This window comes from Lactuca virosa, chromosome 1, assembly GCF_052849685.1.
Source record: "Lactuca virosa cultivar CGN04683 chromosome 1, Lactuca_virosa_CGN04683_v6, whole genome shotgun sequence".
NCBI lineage: Eukaryota > Viridiplantae > Streptophyta > Magnoliopsida > Asterales > Asteraceae > Lactuca > Lactuca virosa.
This window is the reverse complement of record NC_136426.1, coordinates 173,351,067-173,359,129: the sequence shown is the minus strand read 5'-3', so window position 1 is coordinate 173,359,129 and position 8,063 is coordinate 173,351,067.

Sequence of the window (8,063 nt, the reverse complement as noted above, 5' to 3'; positions counted from 1 at the left end):
GATGGATGACTTTTTAGCCTTAGAAATCTAATGAGTACCTAGGGCCCAGCTTGCTCCGCTTCCTGAATCGAATGACGCCCTTCCGAGGCGACACCTTCAGGAGCACCATATCCCCGACCTGGCACTCCAGATCCGATCGACGCTTGTCGGCATAACTTTTCTGCCGACTCTGAGCAGTTTGAAGCCTGGTCTGAACCTGCTGGATTCTCTCCGTAGTCTTGAGTACCACTTCGGTACTCCCCATGACTCTCTGTCCGACCTCTCCCCAACATATCGGGGTCCTGCACTTCTTCCCATACAACATCTGGAAAGGAGGACGGTCGATGCTCGCATGATAGCTATTATTATAAGAGAACTCCGCCAACGGATGGTAAGTATCCCAACTACCTCCGAAATCTAAAACACACGCCCGCAGCATATACTCTAGAGTCTGGTATAACGCCCGTAGATCCGGGCAAGTCAAGTTAGAGATAATAGGGGTCGAAAAGGACTTTTTGACTTGTAGAATACGTCTCAAGGGTTCTGTACATATAAAGAACGTTGAAATCCGAGTTATAACGAAGAAGTTATGGTCCATCGAAGTTTTACGGAAAAACCGGCACGACACCGGGAGACGTAAATAGTGAATTTACGATGAAGGACTTTTTAGCCTTAGAAATCTAAACAAAAGTTGTAGTATATGTTAAACCGAGAACATACAAAAAAAGAACGCCCAAATCTGACTTCGTATGAGGAAGTTATGAATTTTCTAAGATTTGGCTTAGCAGTGCACAACCCGAAACTCGAATTTTAGATCGAGCGGTTTTTGGCGTACGTGACCTAAATGAGAACTGAAGATCTCATTAATAGGAACTCAACGGTAAAAAGACAGACGAAAACAGAGTCCGTATGTAGAAGTTATGAATTTTACGCGGACATTTAACAGTATAATCTCCTCGTACTGTTAAATTTAAGATCGGTCGAGAATTAGCCGACAGAGTCAAAATGAAAGTTGTAGATCTTATTTTTACCTACGTGTGGATATAAAGAACGTCAAAAACGGAGGTCGTATGTGAAAGTTACGGATTTTAGAAGTCGAAAGTGTGTTGTGCGAAAATGGGTGATGTGGCACAATCTTGGCCATTGCTTTCTCCCCAAGTCTTGCCACTAGATGGTGACATGTGGCACCAAGTTCAGCCATTTTCACCCTATAAATAGAACCTCTCCCACCCTCATTTTCTTCACACCTTTCCCATTCTTTCTTCTCTTTACTCTCTCTCTAGAACCTCTCTCTAGCCCCGAAACCCCCGAAAAGCCTAGGGAACCTCCCTAGCACGAGGCGGAAGCCCCGGAGTGCTCGACGGCTCCGAGAAGAAGAGCTTTTCGGCTCGGGAACGCTGCTCCAACCAAAGCCCGTTTTTCTATAAAACCCGATGTAAGTGAGCTACGCCTACGCTATTTTTAATATATCGTTTATTTAATTATAGTAACGTTATTAGGAACTTATAATAAGTACTTGAGCTATTATTATGGGTTATATAAGTATTGTTTAACGCTTATATAATAGTAATAATAGCTAGACTATTAATTAGTCTCGGCGAATAATAGACTAAACTCTAGTGGTAATAATACTAGGTTTCGTCGAAGGAAATTATTTTTAAGAAGCGAAGCGCTGTCTGAGTTCGGAATCACCACCTTTTCAAGTGAGTGCATGGTCCCTTTCATCTTACACATAGATATGAAGTATTTAATATAAATTACGTGCTATGTGTGCATATTGTCTGAATACTTGCTGTCTATGTTGGGTGAAATATTTTTATACACGTTTTAAATCATTTAAATTGTATATGTATTTTATATCTACAAAACGTGTTGGGTAAAACATGGGTAGATCTAATAGTTGCTGGGTGACCAAATAAAATAATGAGAGGCCTCGATATAGATGTTATTGATGATCCAGTCATCTAGCGGAGTATAGATGACGACCACGGACTATTCTAGACAGTCCAGTGGAACGCTAGCAGGCTAGCAACCTGTAGGTGTTTATTTGAACTGTGTGCTCACCAGCAGTACTCCATCCCCCACATGGTTGCCTTATTTGACATGAATTGCTGAGGAATCCCTGAAGCATGTGTTGTCACCCCGATGAAAGTCCCTTAGACTAGGTCCCTTGTGTTAGATGTTTTAGGGACGTAAAGTGAGGATAACGGGAACGGGTAATCGGGTTTGTTTGGTTTGATAAAGTTAATAAACTTATTTATTGTGGGTTGAAAACCCTATGTACTCACCAGGTTTCCCAACCTGACCCACTCAGTTTATTTATATCACAGGTGTTGATATGAAGTCACATTACACTGAGAGATTAAGGAGATATAAATCACTAGTGATAATGAATGTAAGTTCTGTTTATGCTTATGTTTATGTATTGACGATGACATCCCAAATGTTTTAAAATGAATAAAAATACATTTCTTCGGAAATGCTTTTGATAACGTATTTATCATGTTTTACTGGGAATACATTCCGCAACATTTTTATCAAAAGAAGTACTCTGATTTTAATAAAGCATAAACAAAATCGGTCTTTTCTGGCCGTGAAAATGGGGATGTCACATCTGGATGGTCCGCTCGCTCTGACCATCCGTCTGCGGGTGAAAGGCGGTACTAAAATGCAGACGAGTACCCAGCTCGTCATGAAACGTCTTCCAAAACCTTGACGTGAACTGCACATCCCTGTCGGAAATCACTGAAACTGGCACCCCGTGCCGCGCCACTACCTCTCTGATGTAGATGTCGGCCAACTTTTCAGCCGAAATACTCTCCTGAAATGGAATAAAATGGGCGCTCTTGGTCAACCGATCAACGATGACCCAAATCGAATCCACTCCAGGCGCGGTCCTGGGAAGCTTCGTAATGAAGTCCATCGTAATATCCTTCCACTTCCACAGCGGTATATCCAACGGCTGGACCTTGCCGTGAGGTCTCTGGTGCTCAACCTTCACCTTCCTGCAGGTCAGACACCTCTCCACAACCTAAGCTATGTCCCTCTTCATACAGGGCCGCCAATAATCGAGACGAAGATCCCTGTACATCTTCGTCGCCCCGGGATGGATATAGAACCTGGATTTGTGCGCCTCTGCCATCAATACCTGGCGCACACCCCCATGATAAGGGACGCATACCCTACGGCGAGGAGTCAACAATCCCCGACTATCATAGTCGAAGGAGGAAACCTGACCAACAATTCGCTCACTCTTCTGATGTTCCTCCTTCATGGCCTCCTGCTGGGCCTCCAGAATCTGCTCCAACAGCGAAGTCACAACTGTCATCCTCTGACAGATGTCCCTGATCGGCGCTGCCTTGCGGCCACGACGTTGGCCTTCTCCGGGTGGTAGAGGATCTCGCAATCATAATCCTTCACCACATCAAGCCACCGATGCTGCCTCATATTCAGATTTGGCTGGTCCATGAGATACCTCAGGCTCTTGTGGTCCATGTAAATGGTACAACGAACCCCATAGAGGTAATGAGGCCAAATCTTGAGGGCGAAAACAACAGCCCCCAGCTCCAAATCGTGCGTCGAATAATTCGCCTCGTGAGGCTTCAGCTGCCTCGAAACATAAGCAATAACATGCCCCTCTACATCAATATCGCGCCCAAACCTGAGATGGACGCGTCGCAGTATACAACAAAATCCTCCATGCCCTCCGGTAGGGCTAAGATTGGCGCCTCGCACAATCTCTGTCTCAATGTCTCAAACGCAGCCTGCTCCTCATGCCCCTAGCGAAAGACCACGACTTTCCTTGTCAGCCTGGTCAGGGGCACGACTATCTTGGAGAAGTCCTTAATGAATCTCCGATAGTAGCCTGCCAATCCCAGGAAGCTCCGAATCTCAGATGGAGACCTCGGAACCTCCCACCTCATCACGACCTCAACCTTGGCTGGATCAACCGATATTCTGTCCTGGTTGACAAGGTGCCCAAGAAACTGCACCTCGCGCAACCAGAACTCACACTTGGAGAACTTAGCATACAAGCTCTCCCTCCTCAAAGTACCCAAAACCTCTCGCAAGTGCTCCTCATGCTGCTCTCGCGTCTTGGAATAAACCAAGATGTCATCGATGAAAACTATCACGGACCGATCCAACATCGGTCTGCACACGCGGTTCATGAGGCCCATGAACGCGGCAGGAGCATTGGTGAGCCCGAAAGGCATCACCACGAACTCATAATGGCCATAACGCGTCCGAAACGCAGTCTTCTGCACATCCTCCTCTCTGACCCTCATCTGATGATACCCTGAATGCAAATCAATCTTGGAAAACCAAGATGCTCCCTGTAGCTGGTCAAAGAGGTCATCGATCGTGGGAGTGGATAACGGTTCTTCACCGTTACCTTATTCAGCTCCGTATAGTCTATACACATCCGATGCGACCCGTCCTTCTTTTTCACGAACAGAATCGGGGCTCCCCAGGGTGAACTGCTCGGTCTAATCAATCCCTTGTCTAACAGCTCCTACAGCTGTGTAGACAACTCTTGCATCTCAGGAGGAGCCAACCGATACGGTGCCTTGGCTATCGGAGCCGCACCAGGGACTAGGTCGATCCTGAACTCTACCTGCCGCTCTGGAGGTATCCCAGGAAACTCCTCGGGGAATACATCCGCGGACTCTCGCACTATTGGCCACGCCATAGCCTCGACGGCTGGGGCTCCCAACGAGTCACCAACCGACTCCCACCAGTCTCTAGCTCTATCCCTCAGACATCCCGCAGTAAAGTAGACCTTCAACCCTTCCGGGAAGAAGCTCGTCAACTGCGCAGACTCAATGTCTGCGATCCATCTCCTGGCAGCAATGGGGTCCTTCACCCCGTGAAAATCCGGCACACCACTCCCTCGGAAGTCCTTGAAGGACAGTGTGCGCGTACCCGTCTGGCTAGACGCTAGATCACTCCTGAATGCCCGAAGGCGATCCTCCATCAGCACAACAATCCCCTCCTTGATCGACCTGAAAATGACCGGGGTCGACTCAAGGATGCCTCTCGTGATCTCAGATGCGATGAACTCGCGTAGCCCGTCATCAACCTGCTCGAATCCTGCACCCGAGCCTGATCGTGATCCTGATCCTGAACTTCCTGCTCCTGTCGTGTGATTGCCATACTGTAAATAAACACATAATGTCAGGATCATACATGCTCTCGAGAGGTCTCACACACTCTCCAAGTTCCCTAGTTCCATCTTGGCCCTCCCTGAATCGAGTACGGATCCTCTGCTTCCAGTAGTACGGGCCCATACTACCTTCCACATCTATCCGTACTTTCCTTAAGGATTGCTTCAACTTCACCAAGTCCCTTTACCGATACCCTTTTCCACTAATCTCGTCCTAGGCTCTCCTAGAGCACCCTCCGACCTACTCTCCGCCATCAGCTGCACTAGGAGTTCCTACTTCCCTTCCCTAACTAGCTTGCGAATATTTTTACATATCCGTTCACAAGTTAGTTAAAGTTAGTCAGGACCCTTATAGCATAAAGCGAGCAGCATTCGTGCATTCAGTAACCAATTCAGGCATAACCTATACAGGCCATCCTACTGCTGACTAAACAATCCTAGCATACAGCTCATACAACAGGCATATAAGGCATCCTTCCTAGATCCTTAGCCCTAATCTAGCATGCAGTTCTCAGAATCATATATATCAGGCATAAAAGGCATCCTCGTAGATCCTTAGACCTAATCTAGCATGCAGTTTCTCAGAATCATATATCATATAACTTATCATAACAAGTATGGGTATCTTGGGGAAAACTTACTTGAGCTCGGCCGGTCGCACTCATCACACACCTTGTTCTTTGTCAAAACTCTTTTAATCCCTCGGTTTGAGTCCAGACACCCCAAAGGGTGTGTCCGAATCCCTCAAACCAGGGCTCTGATACCAACTTTTAACATCCCAAATTTCAAGCCCAAAAATTTCATTTTTAATTAAGTAATTCACAACATTGTTTACCAAAACATTTCCCATGTCATGTCATTTGTAAAAAGAAACTTAACAATGTGTCTAAAAATCATATCGTCAAAAGTAAAATAAATCAGAGTACATTCCCAGAAAACTCCATGCGAAAACCATGTGTGTGTGATGCGCTGCTACACCGCCGACTCCTTCCCCTTAGACGAAGAGGCACCTGAAACCAAAACTAAAACTGTAAACACAAAGCTTAGTGAGTTCCCCCATCATACCACATACCATACAATCACATAGCATACATACTGCCAGACAACTCTGGGGCGCCCGTCCTACCCATGTCAAGCCATTCTGGGGTGCTGACCTACCCATGTCGAGCCATTCTGAGGTGCTGACCTACCCATGTCAGGCTATTCTGGGGTGCCGACCTACCCTCCGGTCTTTCAACCGAACACGAGGACTATTTCACCCCTACCGCTAACACATAATATCATATCTCAATCATGCTGTCAGACATATCTGGGGTGTCCGACCTACCTGTTGGTCCTAACGACCGATTCGGGGACTAGTCCCCTCCTACTGATACTATCTCACATAACAAAAAAACTAGCATACTTCCATACCAAGCAATCTAGCATACTTACATATCCAACAATAACAGACCAGACAATTATCACAAAGATAATCATCCCAACTAACAATCACTAGTGGGCCGGCCTTAGTGCCTTAGACCCACTCCTACTGGAAGGTAACTCACCTCGATGTCGTAAAGTGTCTGAACTGTTCTCAGCGTGAAGGTCGGCTCTCCTCGACCCCTCAATCCCTACACGACAACCCTCAAGTCATCAAACCGAACAAACAACCCTAACCAGGGTCAATACTAAAACCAAGCAATCTCAACATTGGTCAAAGTCAACACCCAGTTGACCTGAATCGCCGAGTTGGTCTACCAACTCGTCGAGTCCATACTCCACTAACCCGATCCAACCCCGACTCCAGTCGTCGAGTCTAGCAAGAACTCGACGGGTTCTCCTTCATTCAAAACATCGGGACCATCTTCATCCGACTCGTCGAGTTCCTCCTTGAACTCGGCGAGTTCATCTCCCTCATAAGAATGTGTTCGGTTTACGACTCGCCGAGTTGTATGAACAACTCGTCGAGTCCATCTTTAAAGATTGGGAGATTGCATTGGACTCGTCGAGTCCCATGATTCCCAGGTCCCCTTTCGTGTCTAAACATCCACGATACTTCCTCCGTAACAACTGGTCCATCCACATAAAGGATTTGGTGGTCAATACACCGCGACTCGCCGAGTCCCAAGAACAACTCGTCGAGTCCATCCTTGAGAAATACTATACAGTAGATTTCAATGGGCCTTAACACCTCAAAACCATAGATCTGGCCCCCTAATATCCATTTCATATGTAAAGTTACAAACTTGGTACACATGCAAGGGGTCTTTGGCCCAAAAGCCATAAAAGATGGCCTCCATGGTGCATGGGGTGTTCATGGCAACAAAATGGGCACCTTTGTGCCAAAAAACCCACCTATAGACCTGGATCTAAAGCATACACTGACTTCCAACAATAAATCCCGAATACCACCTCTCTAGGGCTTAGAAAGATGAAGGAAAAGGCCCAAAAAATCAAGATCTATAGACAAAGGTTCAGCTTCATACCTCCAATAAGCTGAAAATGAGCTCCAAACTCTGGATCTACTTGTTTCCCCTTGGTCTCACAAGCTCCTTTCCTCTTCTCAAGCTTCACAACCCACTAAGAAGCACCAAAATGGCCTTAGAACACACAAAAACGACTAGGGTTTCGTTACACAGCTTTCTGGGAGTGATAAGGGCGATGGAGGCTGAGATAAGATGTTTAAATAGGGTGCAAACCCTCAGATTTAGGGTTTCACTCAACCAGCACCTACTCGCCGAGTCAGTATTTCGACTCGTCGGGTAGGTCACTTAAACTGTCCGCGGATCTCGACTCTACTCGACGAGTTGGGCCTCCAACTCGTCGAGTCCCAGAGAAAAAAAAAGAAATGCTTGAATTAACTGCGTACCAGGAATTGGGTGTTACAACATGTGGCATGCCCCGCGTACTAGCTTCTCAGCTAGTACGCTAAGAGTAC